Raw genomic sequence first — 18,283 nt, 5'->3', positions numbered from 1 at the left:
AGAAGTATATTGAATAGCAGTGGTGAGAGTGGGCATCCATATCTGGTACCAGATCTTAGTGGAAGTGATTCCAAATTTCCCCATTCAATAGTATGCTGGCTGTGGGTTTTTCATAAATTGTTTTGATTGTATTGAGGAATGTTCCTTCTATACCCAGTAGTCTTAGAATTTTCATCATGAAAGGCTGTTGTATTTTATTGAATCCTTTTTCTGCACCTATTGAGATAATCATATGGTTTTTCTTCTGTAGTTTGTTAATGTGGTATATCACATTGATTGATTTGTGGACATTGAACCATCCCTGTATACTAGGGATAAATCCCACCTGGTCTGGGTAGATGATCTTTCTGATGTGTTGTTGCATTCTATTGGCCAGAATTTTATTGAGGATTTTTGCATCTGTGTTCATCAGGAATATTGGTATGTAAATGTCTTTTAATGCTGCATCTTTTTCTGGATTAGGGATTAGGTGATGCTGGCATCATAGAAAAAATTTGGGAGGATTCCCTCTGTTTTCTATTGTTATGAATAGTATGAGAAGAATTGGAGTTAGTTCTTCTTTAAATGTCTGGTAGAATTCAGTAGTGAATCCATCCAGACCGGGGCTTTTCTTTGTAGGGATTTCATTGCTGTTTCAATTTCTGTCTCAGTACTGGGTGTGTCTAGGTTTTCTATGTCTTCATAGTTCAATCTAGGAAGTTGCATGTGTCCAGGAATCTCTCCATCTGATAGGTTTCCCTGTTTGCTGGCATACAACTCTTTGTAGTAATTTCTGATGATTCTTTTTATTTCTGTGGTATCTCTTTTTACATTTCCTTTTTTCATCTCTGAGTTTATTGTTTTGTGTATTTTCTCTCTTTTTTTTTTAGTTGGGTTCATGATTTGTCAATTTCATTTATTTTTTTTTTCAATAAACCAGGTCTTCATTTGGCGGATTTTTTGTCCTTTTTTTTTTGGATTCATTCCTGTTGATTTCTTCTCTGATTTTAATTATTTCTCTTTTCCTACTAGATTAGGTCTGGTTTGCTGCAGTTGTTCTAGATGCCTGAGATGCATTGAAAGCTCATTTATTTGATGCCTTACTAATTTCTTGATGTGGTCATCTATTGCTATGAACTTTCCTCTCAACACTGCTTTTGCTGTACCCATAAGTTTTGATATGTTATGTTGTTATCCTAATTTCTTACAGAAAGTTTTTGATTTCTCTTTTGATTTCTTCTCTGACCCAATGTTCATTCAAGAGCATGTTCTTCCTTCTCCATGTGTTTGCATACACTCTAGAGATTCCTGAGTTGCTAATTTCCAACTTCATTCCTTTATGGTCTGAGAAGCTGCATGGTATGATTGTACTTCTTTTGAATTTGCTGAGACTTGCTTTATGGCCTATTATGTGGTCAATCCTAGAGAAGATTCCATGTACTGCAGAGAAGAATGTAAAATCTTTACATGTAGGATTGAAAGTTCTGTAGATATCTGTTAGATCCATTTGGGCAATAGTGTCGATTAAATCTGCTGTTTCCTGTCTTTCTTCTGTCCTGTTGATCTGTCTATTTCTGAGAGTGGAGTATTGAAGTCCCCCAATACTAATGTATTGGAATATAAGTCTCCCTTTAAGTCCCTTAACATATCTTGTAAATAAACCAGCGCCCTGTAAATAGGGTCATATACATGTATAATATTGCAACTTCCTGTCGAATTGAACCCTTAATCATTATATAGTGCCCCTCTTTGTCTCTCTTAACAGTTTTTGTCTTAAAGTTTATTTTTCTGACATTAGTATGGCTACAGCTATTTTTTTGGTTTCTGTTGGTATGGAATATCTTTTTTTTTCCAACCTTTACTTTCAGTCTGCATGCATCTTTGTTGGAAAGATGTGTTTCTTCAAGGCTAGTGTCTGCTAATACTAACTGATAGAATCAAAAAGGGAGAGAACGATCCATCATGGGATGCGGGATACACAGCAGACTCATAGAATGGCAGATGTCCTAAACAGCACTCTGGGCTCAGAATCAGCCCTTAAGGCACGCGGATCTGGCTGAAAAGCCCATGAGATTATTTCAGGCATGGAAAGCCAAGACACTCTGGAAAAAAAATAGAAGACCGAAATGAAAGATCTCTGTGAGTGAGATTCCAGTGGAAAGAACAGGGCCATCAAAGAAGGAGGTACCTTTCTCTGAAGGGAGGAGACTACTTCCACTTTGACTATGACCCTGTCGGAATAAGATTGAAGTCAGAAAACTCAAAAGGCTTCCATAACCTTGGCAACTCATGACTAGAGCCTAGGGAGATTACTGACGCCATAAACAAGAGTGTCAAATTGTTAAGTCAACAATAGGAGTCACTGTGTACTTACTCCTCATGTGGGATCTGTCCTTAATGTGTTGTCCAATGTGAAGTAATGCTATAACTAGTACTGAAACAGTATTTTACACTTTGTGTTTCTGTGTGGGTGCAAACTGATGGAATCTTTACTTAATATATACTAAATCAATCTTCTGTATATAAAGAGAATTGAAAATGAATCTTGATGTGAATGGAATGGGAGAGGGAGCGGGAGATGGGAGGGGTATGAGTGGGAGGGAAATTATGGGGGGGAAGGCATTGTAATCCATAAACTGTACTTTGGAAATTTATATTTACTAAATAAAAAAATTAAAAAAAGTTGTGTTTCTTGTAAGCAGCAAATAGATGGGTTTTCTTCTTTAATCCATTCAGCCAGTCTGTGTCTTTTTTTTTTTTTTAGGTTTTAAATATCTTTTTGCAGTAGATAATCTTATTTACATGGATACAGAATCATTTTACATTCTTAAATCAGACACTAGTAGATGTTTTATTTTTGTAAATCATAAAGGAAAGCAGAAAGGAAACTACAGGAAGTGTTCTTCATCAACCTGCCTTACAACATCTCAAAGACGCTGAAACAGAAACTGCAACGTGCTCCCAGCAGGGGCTGGGAGACAAGTCTTGCGCTCCAGCTCTATGTCAACTGCTTAGATGCTGCACTCCTTTCTGAACATTTACACAGGCAAAGACAGTGATTCTTAGCACTGAATAATTTAAACACACTTTGGAAAACAGATGTCAACAGTGATAGTGGGGAGAACCGACTTCCCACTGTGCTTGAAGTCTCTCTGGCAGAGCCACAGTGGTGGTGGCTCAGAAGAGCAGGAGTCACCACACCTGTTTAGGACAACAGAACTCAATAGGTGGGGACCAGTGGCTGTCCAGGCGTGGGTGGCAGAAGGACTACCCAAGGACCGCCACACATGTGGTCAGGAAGGGAGCCTCTAGGAACACTCTGGCCTTCATCAGTGCCTCCCCAGACCCCAAACACCGACTTTCCAGCTGCTCTGTACCTTTGGGAATCGCAGCAAACTTTACCCAGCAGAGCCCGTAGTGGGAGGAAGGTGCTGATGTGCGTGTGGGCCCCAGGTTCCTGGTGAGGACAGCCTGTCAGGAAGCATTCACTCCAAAACCTCCCACAGGTTTGCTGAGAGGGAAACCAACTGCTTCACAATTGGGTGCAGCTTAAGGCTTCATTGTTAGGCTGTAAGCAGGGCCTTTAGTTCTAGCTATGACCTCCACCACACTGGATTCCAAATCAGAGTTTAGTGCTGCAAGAAATGTCTAAGTGTCTTACCCTGTCTGAGCCAGGGAGGCTGAGTCACCCACCTGTGGACATGAGCCCTCTACAGCCCTTGGTGTTGTATCTCACTGCCCAAGGGCCGTCCACCATGACCTTCTGAGGAGAAATGGTTGTCACATGATTTTGCTGTTGCCAGGCAGTCAAGAGGGCTCTTCAGGAGAGGCTCAGTGCTGCTTTTCCGGAATCTTCCTGTCTCCAAGGCGCCCTGGCCACAGGGAGGGGTTGCTGGTTTCTGGCCTAGTTTCCGGTAGACCATTTTCCTCAGCTGGGATATCAGAAGGTAAACATTTTCTTAAGTTTGGAAAGGAATCCCTCGTCCTCCCCAGCCTCGGGCCTAGCCTTGCTTCCTGCGGAGCTATCATGGTGCTGCCACCAGTGCTTGTGTGGGTGATGCCGTTCACTGTCCACTCCACGTCAGTGTCATCCTCAGCATAGCTTAGGATCAGGCTCTGTTGCCGGCTCGTTAGCCTCTTTGGAACTCTGATCTTGACATGAATGTAGTGATCTCTGTAGCCATAGCTGTTAATCCTGGGGATGCCTTTCCCGCTCAGCTGAATCTTCTGGTCTGTCTGAATCCCAGGGGGGATCGTCACGTTGATTGTCTCGTACAGGCCTTGAGCTCTGGCTGTTCCCCCCAGAATGGCCTGAGCTTTAGAAGTGAAGAGGTCCGAGTGGATGTCTGCACCATCCCTCCGGAACACAGGGCTCTTCTGCACCCTGAACGTGACGAAAATTTCTCTTTTTCCCACAGGCATCCTCACAGTCTGGCCATCCTCAACTCCAGCAGGCACTGGGATCACCACTCGCTTCTTCTGCTTGGCTTGTCCCGCTCCCCTGCAGACCACACAGAGAGTTGTGATGATAGAGCCACGGCCACTGCATCTCCGACACGTGGAGCACATCACAAAAGGACCCGTGTTGATGGTTTCCATGCCGGAGCCGCCACAGTAATGGCAGTGCTGCACCTTGGTGCCGGGCTCGTTCCCCTTGCCGTCAAATCGCTCACAGGTATCCATGATGTTCACAGTGAACTCCTTGTTGACGCCCTTGGCCGCCTGATTGAATGTCAACTCCATGATGTATTCCTGAGGCTGATCAAACATGCCCTGGAAATCTCCAAATGAAGATGAGGAGAACTCCCTGAAGATCTTCCTGAACAGCTCCTCAGGGTCAACGGTGGGGCCGCCTCTCCAGTAGCTCTGCCCAGAGCTGCCAGCCCATGGATCAAACCCTGCAGATCCATAGGCATCGTACTGCTTCCTCTCCGCCTCGTCACTCAACACCTCATAGGCTTCCGCCAGCTGGGAGAACTTCTCCTTGGCTTTGGGGTCATCCTTATTCATGTTAGGGTGATATTTCTTGGCAAGCTGGTAATAGGCTTTCTTGATATCTTTCTGGCTGGCATTTTGAGGCACTCCTAAAATCTGGTAATAATCTTCTTTGGCCAAAGGCACACTCGTGTGGAAGGAGGCAGTACAAATAAAAGGGTAACTTTTTGCTCCTGTGAGGCTGACACCGGGTCTCAATGTCAGCAGCGCCCGGGGACTGCCAGCGCCCAGGGAAGGCGCGAAGGCAACGACGCTCAGCTTGCGGCCCAGCGACGCCTCCAATACGCCCTCCCTGGGCGGCCGAGCCCCTGTTCCCGCTACAGCTGGCAGCCGGCGGGACCCCACAGCCACCAGCAACCAGCGTGTGGTACACTGCGCCGCCATCTTGGCCCGGAGACCGTCTGTGTCTTTTAAATGGAGAGTTGAGGCCATTAATATTCAATGTGACTACTGATAAGCCGTAACTTTGCCCTGCCAATTTCCAAGAAATATTTTCTAATATATGCTTTGAACTTCCTGTGTTCTTTTACTGGGAGTTTTTCTTCTTTTTCCTACTTTCATATTGATGACCGTGTTTCTGTGTTTCTGTGTGTAGCACATCTTTAAGCATCTTTTGCAACTCTGGATGAGTGGTGGCAAACTCTTTCAATTTCCATTTGCTATGAAAGGTCTTTATTTCACCTTCATTCACAAGTGAGAGCTTTGCAGGATATAATATTCTGGGCTGGCAGTTTTTCTCTCTTAGTACCTGGGCTATGTCTCGCCATTCCCTCCTATCTTATAGGGTTTCTGATGAGAAGTCAGCTGTGATTCTAATTGGAGATCCTCTGAGAGTAATCTGACGTTTCTCTCTTGCACATTTTAGGATCTTTTCTTTCTGTTTCACTGTGGTGAGTTTGATTAACATGTGTAATGGTGAGGATCTCTTTTGTTCATGTTTATTTGGGGTTCTATGAGCTTCCTGTACTAGGATGTCTCTGTCCTTCTCCAAACCTGGGAAATTTTCTGCTAGTATCTCACTAAAAAGGCCTTCTAATCATTTCTCTCTCTCCATGCCTTCAGGAACTCCTAGAACTTGAATGTTGGGTTTTTAAAAAGGATTTTGTAGATTCCCCACAATATTTTTTAGATTTCTAATTTCCTCTTCTTTTCTTTGGCTTGACTGTATACTTTCTTGTGCTCTGTCTTCTATGTCTGATATTCTCTCTTCTGCTCCACTGATTCTCTTTTTAAGGCTCTCAAATGCATTTGTCATTTGATCTATTGAATTCTTCATTTCATGATGATTTCTCTTCACTATCATAATTTCATGTTCTACTAGTTGCTTTATTTCATTTTGATTGCTGCTTATTATTTCATTTCATGAGAGAGAGTTTCTATCCTGTCTAGTAAGGATTTCTGTAGTTTAAGAATTTGTTTTTGAGAACTTGTTAATGTTCTTATCAATGTTTTGAGATCCATATCTTGCATTTCTTCTATCTCATCATCTTCATAATCTTGTATTGGGGGTGTTTTGTTCATTTGGGGGCATCATAATATCTTCCTTGTTTTTTCCTTGGTCTGCGTTTGTTGGTTGGCATTGTGGAGATAATCTTTTGTTTCTTCACTGTGGTGTTTTTTCTTGTAATACTATGACTCTAGATTAAGTGGACTGTCTGCTTTTGATGGATCCTGAGAGGCTGTGATGGGTTTTTCCAGAGAGCTCTGTTTGGTTCTTCAGGGTTAAGGGTGTGCCAAAGGTGACACACCCCATTTAGGAGTGTAAATCTTCTCTCTCTCTCTCTCTTTCTCTCTCTCTCTCTCTCTCTCTCTCTCTCTCTCTTTCTCTCTCTCTTTTTGATTCAGAAGGGAAGTAATTCCAAACATCTAAGTGGAATTGAAGGTAGTCATTTTCTATAATCTGGCCCCTGTGTGTATAATATTCATCTGCTCTACCCGTAGGGCCACACAAAGGATCTGTATAGATCTCAGTGTAAACTCAAATTCCTCTGCAGTCTCCCACTAGGTTTTCAAGGTTACTGAGTATGTGTACTCTCCGGAGAGTACACATGTCTCGGGTACTCTGTGAGTTCTCTCCCACACTCAGTTTTTCACAGTCACAGTTCATTAGCTCCACAGATTCACTATGTCCTAACCTCCTGTTATTTCTCCCCACCAGAGTCAGGTTTTTCTGCTTGGCTGATGGCGGGCACAGGTTTTACATATATACAAAATGGCGCCTGCTCTTTGTCTTGCTTGCCTTTGTAAGGTGAGTGGAGAGAGAGACTCGTGTCCATACTGGTCCCTTTTTTTAAAAAGATTATTTATTTATTTATTTATTTTTGACAGTCAGAGTGGACAGTGAGAGAGACAGAGAGAAAGGTCTTCCTTTTTTCTGTTGGTTCACCCCCCATGGCCACTGCGGCCAATTTGCTGCGGCCGGCGCACCACGCTGATCTGAAGGCAGGAGCCAGGTACTTCTCCTGGTCCTCCATGCAGGGCCCAAGGGCTTGGGCCATCCTCCACTGCACTCTCAGGCCACAGCAGAGAGCTGGACTGGAAGAGGAGCAACTGAGACAGAATCCAGCACCCCAACTGGGGCTAGAAGCCGGTGTGCTGCTGCTGCAGGCAGAGTATTAGCCTATGAAGCTGTGGCACCTGCCCATCCCGGTCCCTTTTATTTATTTATTGCTTTCTCTCCTCTAGTTAGCCTGGTGAACTTTCCTCTATGGGGCTTCAAGCCCTGTTCTCTCTAAGCTCTTCCTGCCATTTCCCCGCTGATGTCTCTGGGTACTGAGGTCTCGCCTCACCTTCCTTTCCAGTGCTGGTGCATATACTCTGTGACTGGTTCCCGAGCCATGGGTGCCCTTGCCCTCCATGTAGTTCCACTGTGTCCCACTAGTTCTGGAAGCGTTTGCTCTATAATTTCCCCCTAAATTTTCCCTGAAACTACAGTATTTCCACTTTTATTAAACTATCTTTTCCTGGACTATCAATGCACGCCCTCTCTATTCCACTATCTTGGAAGACCTGGATTTAATTTTGTTGATATCTTCTCCAATTTTAATTATTTCCTTTCTCCTACTAGTTTTGGATTTGGTCTGTTGTTTTTCTAGATCCTGAAGATGCAGTGATAACTCATTTATTTGGTGTCTTTCCAATATTTTGATGTAGGCATCAATTACTATAAACCTTCCTCTTCACACTGCTTTTGCTGTAGCCCATAAGTTTTGATGTTATATTGTCGTCTTCAATTGTTTCCAGAAGTTTTTTGATTTCTCTTTTGATTTCTTCTATGAACCACTGTTTTTGTTCAAGAGCATGTTGTTCAGTCTCTATGTGTTTGTTTATATTCTAGATATTCCCGGAATGCTGATTTCTGGCTTCATTGCATTGTGGTCCAAGAAGTTGAATGGTATGATTTAGATTTTTTTGAATTTGCTGAAACTTGCTTTTTGGCCTGGCATGTTGTCAATCCTAGAGAAGGTTCCATGCACTGGTGATAAGAATGTGTATTCTGCAACTCAAGGATGAAATATTCTGTAGATATTGGTTAGCTCCATTTGGTCTATAGTATCAACTAACTCTCTGTTTCCTTGTTTATTTTCTGTCTGGTTGACCTGTCCATTGCTGAAAGTAGGGTATTGAAATCTTCTGTTACTATTGTATTTTAGTCTATGTCTCCCTTTAGATACCTTGTCATTTCTTTTAGTTAGCCATATGCCTGGTGATTAGGTACACATAGGTTTTTCAAAGTTTCATTTTTCTGTTGAATTGATCCATTAAGCATTACGAAGTGTCCTTCTTTGTCTCTTTTAAACAATTTTTGTGTTAAAGTCTATTTTGTCTGATATTAGCATGTCTATACCATCTTATTTTTGGTTTCCTTTAGCATGGAAACTTTTTCCATCATTTCACTTTCAGTCTGTATGATTTTTTATTGGTGCATGTGTTTTTTTGTAGGCAGCAAACAGATAGATTTTGTTTTTTAATCCATTCAGCCAGTCTGTGTCTTTTTTTAAAATATTTTTTTATTTGAAAGTTACAGTTACAGAGAGAGAGAGAGAGAGAGAGAGAGAGGGACCTTCCTTGTGCTTTTCACTCTTCAGATGGCTGTGATTTTCAGGGCTGGGCCAGGCAGAACCCAGGAGGAAGAAGCTTCTTCCAGTTCTCCCATGTACGTGCTGGGGCCCAAGCACTTGGGCTTCAACTGCTTTCCCAGGCTGTTAGCAAACACCTGGAACAGAGAGAAGCAGCTGGGCCACGAACCAGCACTCACATGTGGTGACAGAATTTCAGATGGTGGTTTACTCCCTATGCAATGCCACTAGGTTCTCCCAAGTTCTTCTTTTTTTTAACTTTTATTTAATGAATATAAATTTCCAAAGTACAGCTTATGGATTAATATGGCTCCCCCCACCTTAACTTCCCTCCCACCCACAACCCTCCCCTTTCCCGCTCCCTCTCCCCTTACATTCACATCAAGATTCATTTTCAATTCTCTTTATATACAGATCAGTTTAGCATATATTAAGTAAAGATTTCAACAGTTTGCACCCACATAGAAACACAAAGTGTAAAATATTGCTTGAGTACTAGTTATAGCATTAAATCACAATGTACAGCACATTAAGGCCAAAGATCCTACATGAGGAGTAAGTGCACAGTGACCCCTGTTGTTGACTTAACAAATTGACACTCTTGTTTATGGCATCAGTAATCACCCTAGGCTCTTGTCATGAGCTTCCAAGTCTATGGAAGCCTTTTGAGTTCACTGACTCTGATCATATTTAGACAAGGCCATGGTCAAAGTGGAAGTTCTCTCCTCCCTTCAGAGAAAGGTACCTCCTTCTCTGATGACCTGTTCTTTCCACTGGGATCTCACTCGCAGAGATCTTTCATTTAGGTCATTTTTTTTTAGCCAGAGTGTCTTGGTTTTCCATGCCTGAAATAATCTCAAGGGCTTTTCAGCCAGATCCGCATGCCTTAAGGGCTGATTCTGAGGCCAGAGTGCTGTTTAGGACATCTGCTATTCTATGAGTCTGCTGTGTATCTTGCTTCCCATGTTGGATCGTTCTCTCCCTTTTTCATTCTTTCAGCTAGTATTTGCAGACACTGGTCTTGTTTATGTGATCCCTTTGGCTCTTAGTCCTATCATTATGATCAATTGTGACAGAAATTGATCACTGGGACTAGTGAGATGGCATTGGTACATGCCACCTTGATGGGATTAAATTGGAATCCCCTGGTATGTTTCTAACTCTACTGTTTGGGGCAAGTCAGCTTGAGCATGTCCCAAATTGTACATCTCTTCCCTCTCTTAATCCCACTCTTATATTTAACAGGGATCAGTTTTCAGTTAAGTTTCAACACTTAAGAATAACTGTATTGATTACAGTATTCAACCAAAAGTATTAAGTAGAACCAACAAAAAAATACTAAAATGGATAAAATATTACATTGTAAATCAACAGTCAGGACAAGGGCTGATCAAGTCACTGTTTCTCATAGTGTCCATTTCACTTCAAAAGGTTTCCCCTTTGGTGCTCAGTTAGTTGTCATCGATCAGGCAGAACATTTGATATTTGTGCCTTTGGGACTGGCTTAGTTCACTCAGCATGATGTTTTCCAGATTCCTCCATCTTGTTGCAAATGACTGGTTTTCATTGTTTTTGAGTGCTGTGTAGTATTCTATAGAGTACATGTCCCATAATTTCTTTATCCAGTCTACCATTGATGGGCATTTGGGTTGGTTCCAGGTCTTAGCTATTGTGAATTGGGCTGCAATAATCATTAATGTGCAGACAGCTTTTTTGTTTGCCAATTTAATGTCCTTTGGGTAAATTCCAAGGAGTGGGATGCCTTGGTTGTATGGTAGGGTTATATTCAGGTTTCTGAGGTATCTCCAGACTGACTTCCATAGTGGCTTAACCAATTTGCATTCCCACCAACAGTATATTAGTGTCCCTTTTTCCCCACATCCTCGCCAGCATCTGTTGTTGGTAGATTTCTGAATGTGAGCCATTCTCACCGGGGTGAGGTGAAACCTCATTGTGGTTTTGATTTGCATTTCCCTGATTGCTAGTGATCTTGAACATTTTTTCATGTGTCTGTAGGCCGTTTGGATTTCCTTTTTTCCAAAATGTCTATTGAGGTCATTGGCCCATCTCTTAAGTGATGTTGTGGAGATTCTTGATTTCTTTGTAGATTCTGGTTATCAACCCTTTATCTATTGCATAGTTTGCAAATATTTTTTCCCAACTGTCAGTTGCCTCTTCACTTTCTTGACTGTTTCTTTTGAAGAACAGAAACTTCTCAATTTGATGCAATCCCAATAGTTAATTTTGGCTTTGACTGCCTGTGCTTCTGGGGTATTTTCCAAGAAGTCTTTGCCAGTACCTATATCTTGCTGGTTTTTTTTAATGCTCTCTAATAATTTTATGGTGTCGGTTCATAGCTTTAGGTCTTTAATCCATGTTGAGTGGATTTTTGTGTAAGGTGAAAGGTATGGGTCTTGCTTCATGATTCTGCATGTGGACTTCCAGTATTCCCAGCACCATTTATTGAATAGACTGTCCTTACTCCAGGGATTGGTTTTGGATCCTTGATCAAATATGAGTTGGCTGTAGATGTTTGGATTGATTTCTTGTGTTTCTATTTTGTTCCATTGGTCTATCCATCTATTTCTGTACCAGTACCATGCTGTTTTGATAACAACTGCTCTGTAGTATGTCCTGAAATCTGGTATTGTGATGCCTCCGGCTTTGTTTTTGTTGTACAAGATTGCTTTAGCTATTCGAGGTCTCCTGTGTCTCCATATGAATTTCAGCATCATTTTTTCTAGATCTGAGAAGAAGGTCTTCGGTATCTTGATTGGTATTGCATTGAATGTATAAATTGCTTTTGGGAGAATGGACATTTTGATGATATTGATTCTTCCAATCCATGAGCATGGAAGTTTTTTCCATTTTTTTTGTCCTCTTCTATTTCTTTCTTTAAGGTTTTGTAGTTTTCATCGTAGAGATCTTTAACATCCTTGGTTAAGTTTATTCCAAGGTATTTGATTGTTTTTGTAGCTATTGTGAATTGGATTGATCTTAGAAGTCCTTCCCAGCCATGGCATTGCCTGTGTATACAAAGGCTATTGATTTTTGTGCATTGATTTTATATCCTGCTACTTTGCCAAACTCTTCTATGAGTCTCAGTAGTATTTATTTAGAGTTCTTTGGGTCCCCTAAATAAAGAATTATATTGTCTGCAAAGAGGGATAGTTTGAGTTCTTCCTTCCCAATTTGTATCCCTTTAATTTCTTTTTCTTGCCTAATAGCTCTGGCTAGAACCTCCAGAACTATATTGAATAGCAGTGGTGAGAGTGGGCATCCCTCTCTGGTACCAGATCTCATTGGAAATGCTTCCAAATTTCGCATTCAATAGGATGCTGGCTATGGGTTTTTCATAAACTGCTTTGATATTATTGAGGAATGTTCCTTCTATACCCAGTTTACTTAGAGTTTTTATCATGAAAGGGTGTTGTATTTTATCAAATGCCTTCTCGGCGTCTATTGAGATAATCATATGGTTTTTCTTCTGCAGTCTGTTAATGTGGTGTATCACATTGATTGTTTTGTACACATTGAACCATCTCTGCATACCAGGGATAAATCCCACTTGGTCTGGGTGGATGATCTTTCTGATGTGTTGTTGCATTCTATTGGCCAGAATTTTATTGAGGGTTTTTGTGTCTATGTTCATCAGGGATATTGGTCTGTAATTCTCTTTCAATGCTGCATCTTTCTCTGGCTTAGGGATTAAGGTGATGCTGGCTTCATAGAAAGAATTTGGGAGGATTCCCTCTTCTTCGATTGTTCTGAATAGTTTGAGAAGAATTGGAATTAGTTCTTCTTTAAATGTCTGGTAGAATTCAGCAGTGAATCCATCTGGTCCTGGGCTTTTCTTTGTTGGGAGGGCCTTTATTACTGTTTCAATTTCTGTCTCAGTTATGGGTCTGTTTAGGTTTGCTGTCTCCTCCTAGTTCAATTTAGGTAGGTTGCATGTGTCCAGGAATCTATCCATTTCTTATAGGTTTCCTTGTTTGCTGGCTTACAACTCTTTGTAGTAATTTCTGATGATTCTTTTTATTTCTGTGGTGTCTGCTTTTACATTTCTTTTTTTCATCTCTGATTTTATTGATTTGGGTATTTTCTTTTTTTAGTTAGTTTGGCCAATGTGGTGTCAATTTTGTTTATTTCTTCAAAAAACCAGCTCCTTATTTGGCTGATTTTTGTAATGTTTTTTTTGGAGTTAATCCTGTTGATTTGTTCTCTGATTTTAATTATTTCTCTTCTCCTACTAGATTTGGGTCTGGTTTGCTGTAGGTTTTCTAGATCCTTGAGGTGAATTGAAAGCTCATCTCTTTGGTACCTTTCCAATTTCTTGATGGAGGTACCTATTGATATAAACTTTCCTCTTAACACTGCTTTTGCTGTATCCCATAAGTTTTTGTATGTTGTGTTGTTATCCTCATTTACTTCCAGAAAATTTTTGATTTCTCTTTTGATTTCTTCTATGACCCATTGTTCATTCAGGAGTATGTTGTTCAATCTCCATGTTTGCATATGCTCTAGGGATTCCTGAGTTGCTAATTCCAACTTCATTCCTTTATGGTCTGAGAAGCTGCATGGTATGATTCTAATTCTTTTGAATTTGCTGAGGCTTGCTTTATGGCCTAGTATGTGGTCAATCCTAGAGAAGGTTCCATGTACTGCTGAGAAGAATGTAAAATCTTTAGCTATAGGATTGAAAGTTCTGTAGATATCTGTTAGATCATTTGGGCTATAGTGTCATTTAAATCTACTGTATCCTTGTTGATCTTCTGTCCTGTTGATCTGTCTATTTCTGAGAGTGGCGTATTGAAGTCCCCCAGTACTATTGTACTGAGGTCTACTTCTCCCTTTAAGTCCCTTAACAAATCTTTTAAATAAACCGGTGCCCTGTAATTAGGTGCATATACATTGATAATCATTATATCTTCCTGTTGAATTGATCCCTTAATCATTACATAGTGTCCCTCTTTGTCTCTGTTAACAGTTTTTGTGGTAAACTTTATGTTGTCCGATATTTAGATGGCTATGCCCACTCTTTTTTCATTTCTGTTGGCATGGTATATCTTTTTACAGCCTTTCACTTTCAGTCTGTATGGATCTTTGTTGGAAAGATGTGTTTCTTGTAAGCAGCAAATAGATGGGTTTTGTTCCTTAAGCCAGTCTGCCAATCGGTGTTTTTTAACTGGACAGTTCAGGCCATTAACGTTTAATGTGACTATTGATAAGTGGTAAATTTGCCCTGCCATTTGCCAAAGATATTTTATAATATATGTTTTGAACTTCCTGTGATCTTTTACTGTGAGGTTTCCTTCCTTTACCTTCTTTCATATTGATGACCGTGTTTCCTTGTTTCTGTGTGTAACACATCTTTAAGCATCTTTTGCAGGGCTGGACGAGTGGCAACAAATTCTTTCAATTTCTGTTTGCTATGAAAAGTCTTTATTTCACCTTCATTCACAAATGAGAGCTTTGCAGGATATAATATTCTGGGCTGGCAGTTTTTCTCTCTTAGTACCTGGGCTATCTGTGCTATATCTCTCCATTCCCTCCTAGCTTGTAGGGTTTCTGCTGAGAAGTCTGCTGTGAGTCTGATTGGAGATCCTCTGAGAGTAATTTGACGTTTCTCTCTTGCACATTTTAGGATCTTTTCTTTCTGTTTCACTGTGGTGAGTGTGATTACAACGTGACGTGGTGAGGATCTCTTTTGTTCATATTTATTAGGGGTTCTATGAGCTTCCTGTACTAGGATGTCTCTGTCCTTCTCCAAACCTGGGAATATATTCTGCTAGTATTGCATTAAAAAGGCATTCTAATCCTTTCTCCCTCTCCATGCCTTCAAGAACTCCTAGAACCCCGAATGTTGTTGTTGTTTTTTAATAGTATCCTGAAGATTCCTAACAAATTGTTTTAGATTTCTAATTTCCTCTTCTTTTCTTTGGTTTGACTGTATATTTTCCTGTGCTCTGTCTTCTAAGTCTGATATTCTCTCTTCTGCTTCACGCATTCTGTTTTTATTGCTCTTTAATGTTTTTGTCATTTGATCAATTGAATTCTTCATTTCGTTATGATTTCTCGTCACTATCATAGTTTCATGTTACTAGTTGCTTCATTTCATTTGGATTCCTCCTTAATATTTCATTTTCATGAGAGAGATTTTCTATCCTATCCAGTAAGGATTTCTGTAGTTCAAGAATTTGTTTTTGAGAACTTCTTTTTTTTTTTTTTTTTTTTTTTTTTTTTTTTTGTTTTTGAGAACTTCTTAATGTTCTTATCAATTTTTTGAGATCTGCTTCTTGCCTTTCTTCTTTCTCATCATCTTCATAATCTTGAATTGGGGTGTCTATTTCATTTGGGGGCATCATAGTGTCTTCCTTTTTCTTGTTACCTCAGTTTTTGCATTTGTTGTTTGTCATATTGGAGATACTTTTTTGTTTCTTCACTGTGGTGTTTTTTCACGTTATACTGTGACTCTAGATTAAGTGGACTGTCTGCTTTTGATGGATCCTGAGAGGCTGTGATGGGTTTTTCCAGAGAGCTCTGTTTGGTTCTTCAGGGTTAAGGGTGTGCCAAAGGTGACTCTCCCAGATTGTTCTCTCACTCTCTTGCTCTCTCTCTCTCTCTCTTTTTTTTTTTTTTGACTCAGTTGGGAAGTAATTCCACACAGCTGAGTGAGATTGAGTGTAGTTGATGTATGAAATCTGGCCCCTGTGGGTATTTGTCTGCTCACCCCTGGGACCACACAAAGAGATTGTGCAGCCCTCAGTGTAGTCTCAAATTTCTCTGCAGTCTCTCTCCAGTTTGCCCAGGTTTCCAAGTTTGTGTACTCGGTGAGTTCTCTGGCCTCCCCCCCTCAGATTTTCACAGTCTCAGTTCGTTAGCTCCACACTTTCACTAACTAGGTCTTAACCTCCTATTATTTCTCCCCACCAGAGTCAGGTTTTTCTGCTTGGCTAATGGCAGGTGCCTCTCTACATACGTAAAATGGCGCCTGCTCTTTGTCTTGCTCGGCTTTGTAAGGTGAGTGGAGAGAGAGGTTAATGTCCAGGCCACTTCCCCTTATTTGTTTTTTCTCTCCTCCAGTCAGCCTGGTGAACTTTCCCCAGTGGGGCTTCAGGCCTCATTCCCTGTGGGCTCTTTCTGCCTTTCCCCGCCAATGTCTCGGGTTACTGAGGTTTTTTGTCTCACCTCCCCTTCCTGCGCTGGCGTGCACACTCTGCGGCTCGCATGGCTGGGCTTCTGCGGTGGCTCAGCTCCCGCGGCAGCTCGGCTTCCATGCGGTGGGTGACCTTGCTCTCCCCGTAGGTCCTCTGTGTCACATCCACTAGATCCGGAAGAGTTTCCTCTGCAATTTTTTCCTGAGCCTTTTCCTGAGGCTACAGTAATTCCACTTTTATTAAACTATCTTTTCCCGGACTATCGGTGCAGGCCCTCACTGTTCCGCCATCTTGGCTCCGTCCCCCAGCCTGTGTCTTTTGACTGGAGCAATAAGTCCATTTACATTGAAGGTGAATATTGAGAAGTAATGACTTTGCCCTGCCATTTTTCCATTAAGATTCCTATTTTTTACTTTGGATTTCCTTTGTACTTTTCCTGGAAGATTTCCTTCCTTTACCTTCTTCCATAGTGATGACCATGTTTTCGTGTTTCTGTGTGCAGCATATCACTAAGCATCTTCTTTAGGGATGGATGAGTGGTGACAAATTCTTTCAGATTCTGTTTGTTATGGAAGGTCTTTATTTCACCTTCATTCATAAATGAGAACTTTGCAGGCTATAGTATTCTGGATTGACAGATTTTTTTTTTCTCTGAAGGCTTGGAATATGTCTTGTCATTTCTCCTAGCCTATAGGATTTCTATGAGAAGTCCTCTCTGAATCTAATTAGAAATCCTCTGAAGAAAATCTGGCATTTCTCTCATGCACATTTTAGAATCTTTTCTTCATGTTTTACTGTGGAGAGTTTGATTACAATGTGTCGTAGTGAAGATCTTTTCTGTCTGTATTTATTAGAGTTTCACTCGATCTTAACTAAAAGGCCGAGAAGCAATTTATTAGGGTTTGTATGTGCTTCCTCCTTTGGATGTCCCTTTCTTTCTCCGAATTGAGGAAATTTTCTGTTATTATTTCACTAAAGATGCCTTCTATTCCTTTGTCTCTTTCCATGCCTTCAGGAACACCTAGAACCTGTATGTTGTGTCATTTGATACTATCCTATAGATTTCCAATAGTGTTTTTTAGTTTTCTAATTTCTTCATGTGAATGGTCTGACTGTGTGATTTCCTGTTGTTAAGGCTTTCTACTATATTTTTTTCCACTGTATTTTCTATTTGCTCTATTTAATTCTTCATTTCCAATGCTTCATTTTGATTTATCTTTAAGATCTCAATTTTGTGGGAGAAATTTTCTATTTTTTTAGAGATTTATTTATTTATTTAAAAGTCAGAGTTACACAGAGAAAGAAGGTGAGGCAGAGAGAAAGAGAGAGGTCTTCCACTTGCTAGTTTACTGCCCAGATGGACACAACAGTCAGAGCTGTGTCGATCCAATACCAGGAACCAGGAGCTCCTTCCAGGTTTCCCATGAGGGTGCAGGGGCCTAAGGACTTGGGCATCTTCCACTGCTTTCCTAGGCCATAGCAGAGAACTGGATCAGAATTGGAGCAGTTGGGACTTGAACTGGTGCCCATATGGGATAACGGCACTACAGGTGGATCTTTACCCACTATGTCACAGTGCTGGTCCCAAGAAATTTTCTTTCATGTCATTAATGGATTTCATTAGTTCCTGTCTTTGCTTCTGATTACTTCTAAGTAATCCTATGATCAATTTATTGAATTCCATTTTCTTGAATTTTATCATCTTTACAATCTAGTATTGAAGTGCTGTGTTCTCTTGGGGGTGTCTTGTTGTCTTCCTCATTATTATTTCTTGATTTGGCACATTTGCTATTCAGCTTTTGTGGAGATACTCATTGGTTTCTTCTTTTTTTTTTTCACTGTGGTAGTTTTTATATTTGGACTTAATTTGGCATGGTAAATCTCTTTTTCTTTTTTTTACCAGAGGTGAGATTTCTTCTTGTCTCCTGGCATATACTCAGCTGAGCTCCTCTCCTCAAAGAAGACCAGTGTCTGGGCACTAGCCCCAGTGAGTGTATTATTTTTCTGCTCTGCCACAAGGACCAGACAAAGGATCTGTGCAGTCCTCAGTTTAAGCTCAGATTCCCCAGCAAT

At 40.8% G+C, this 18,283-nt stretch overlaps 1 pseudogene across 1 annotated transcript; it reads right to left on the bottom strand.

Moving 5' to 3' along the window:
- Positions 1–3,626: 3,626 nt before the first annotated feature.
- On the bottom strand, positions 3,627–5,367 carry LOC100344662 (dnaJ homolog subfamily A member 3, mitochondrial pseudogene; annotated as a pseudogene). The gene has a single exon (XR_016233427.1). The product of XR_016233427.1 is annotated as a dnaJ homolog subfamily A member 3, mitochondrial pseudogene (transcript).
- Positions 5,368–18,283: the final 12,916 nt, after the last annotated feature.

This window comes from Oryctolagus cuniculus, chromosome 5, assembly GCF_051225735.1.
Source record: "Oryctolagus cuniculus isolate XC-2025 breed Fujian yellow rabbit chromosome 5, ASM5122573v1, whole genome shotgun sequence".
Classification (NCBI taxonomy): domain Eukaryota; kingdom Metazoa; phylum Chordata; class Mammalia; order Lagomorpha; family Leporidae; genus Oryctolagus; species Oryctolagus cuniculus.
This window is presented reverse-complemented; position numbering and strand designations above follow the sequence as displayed.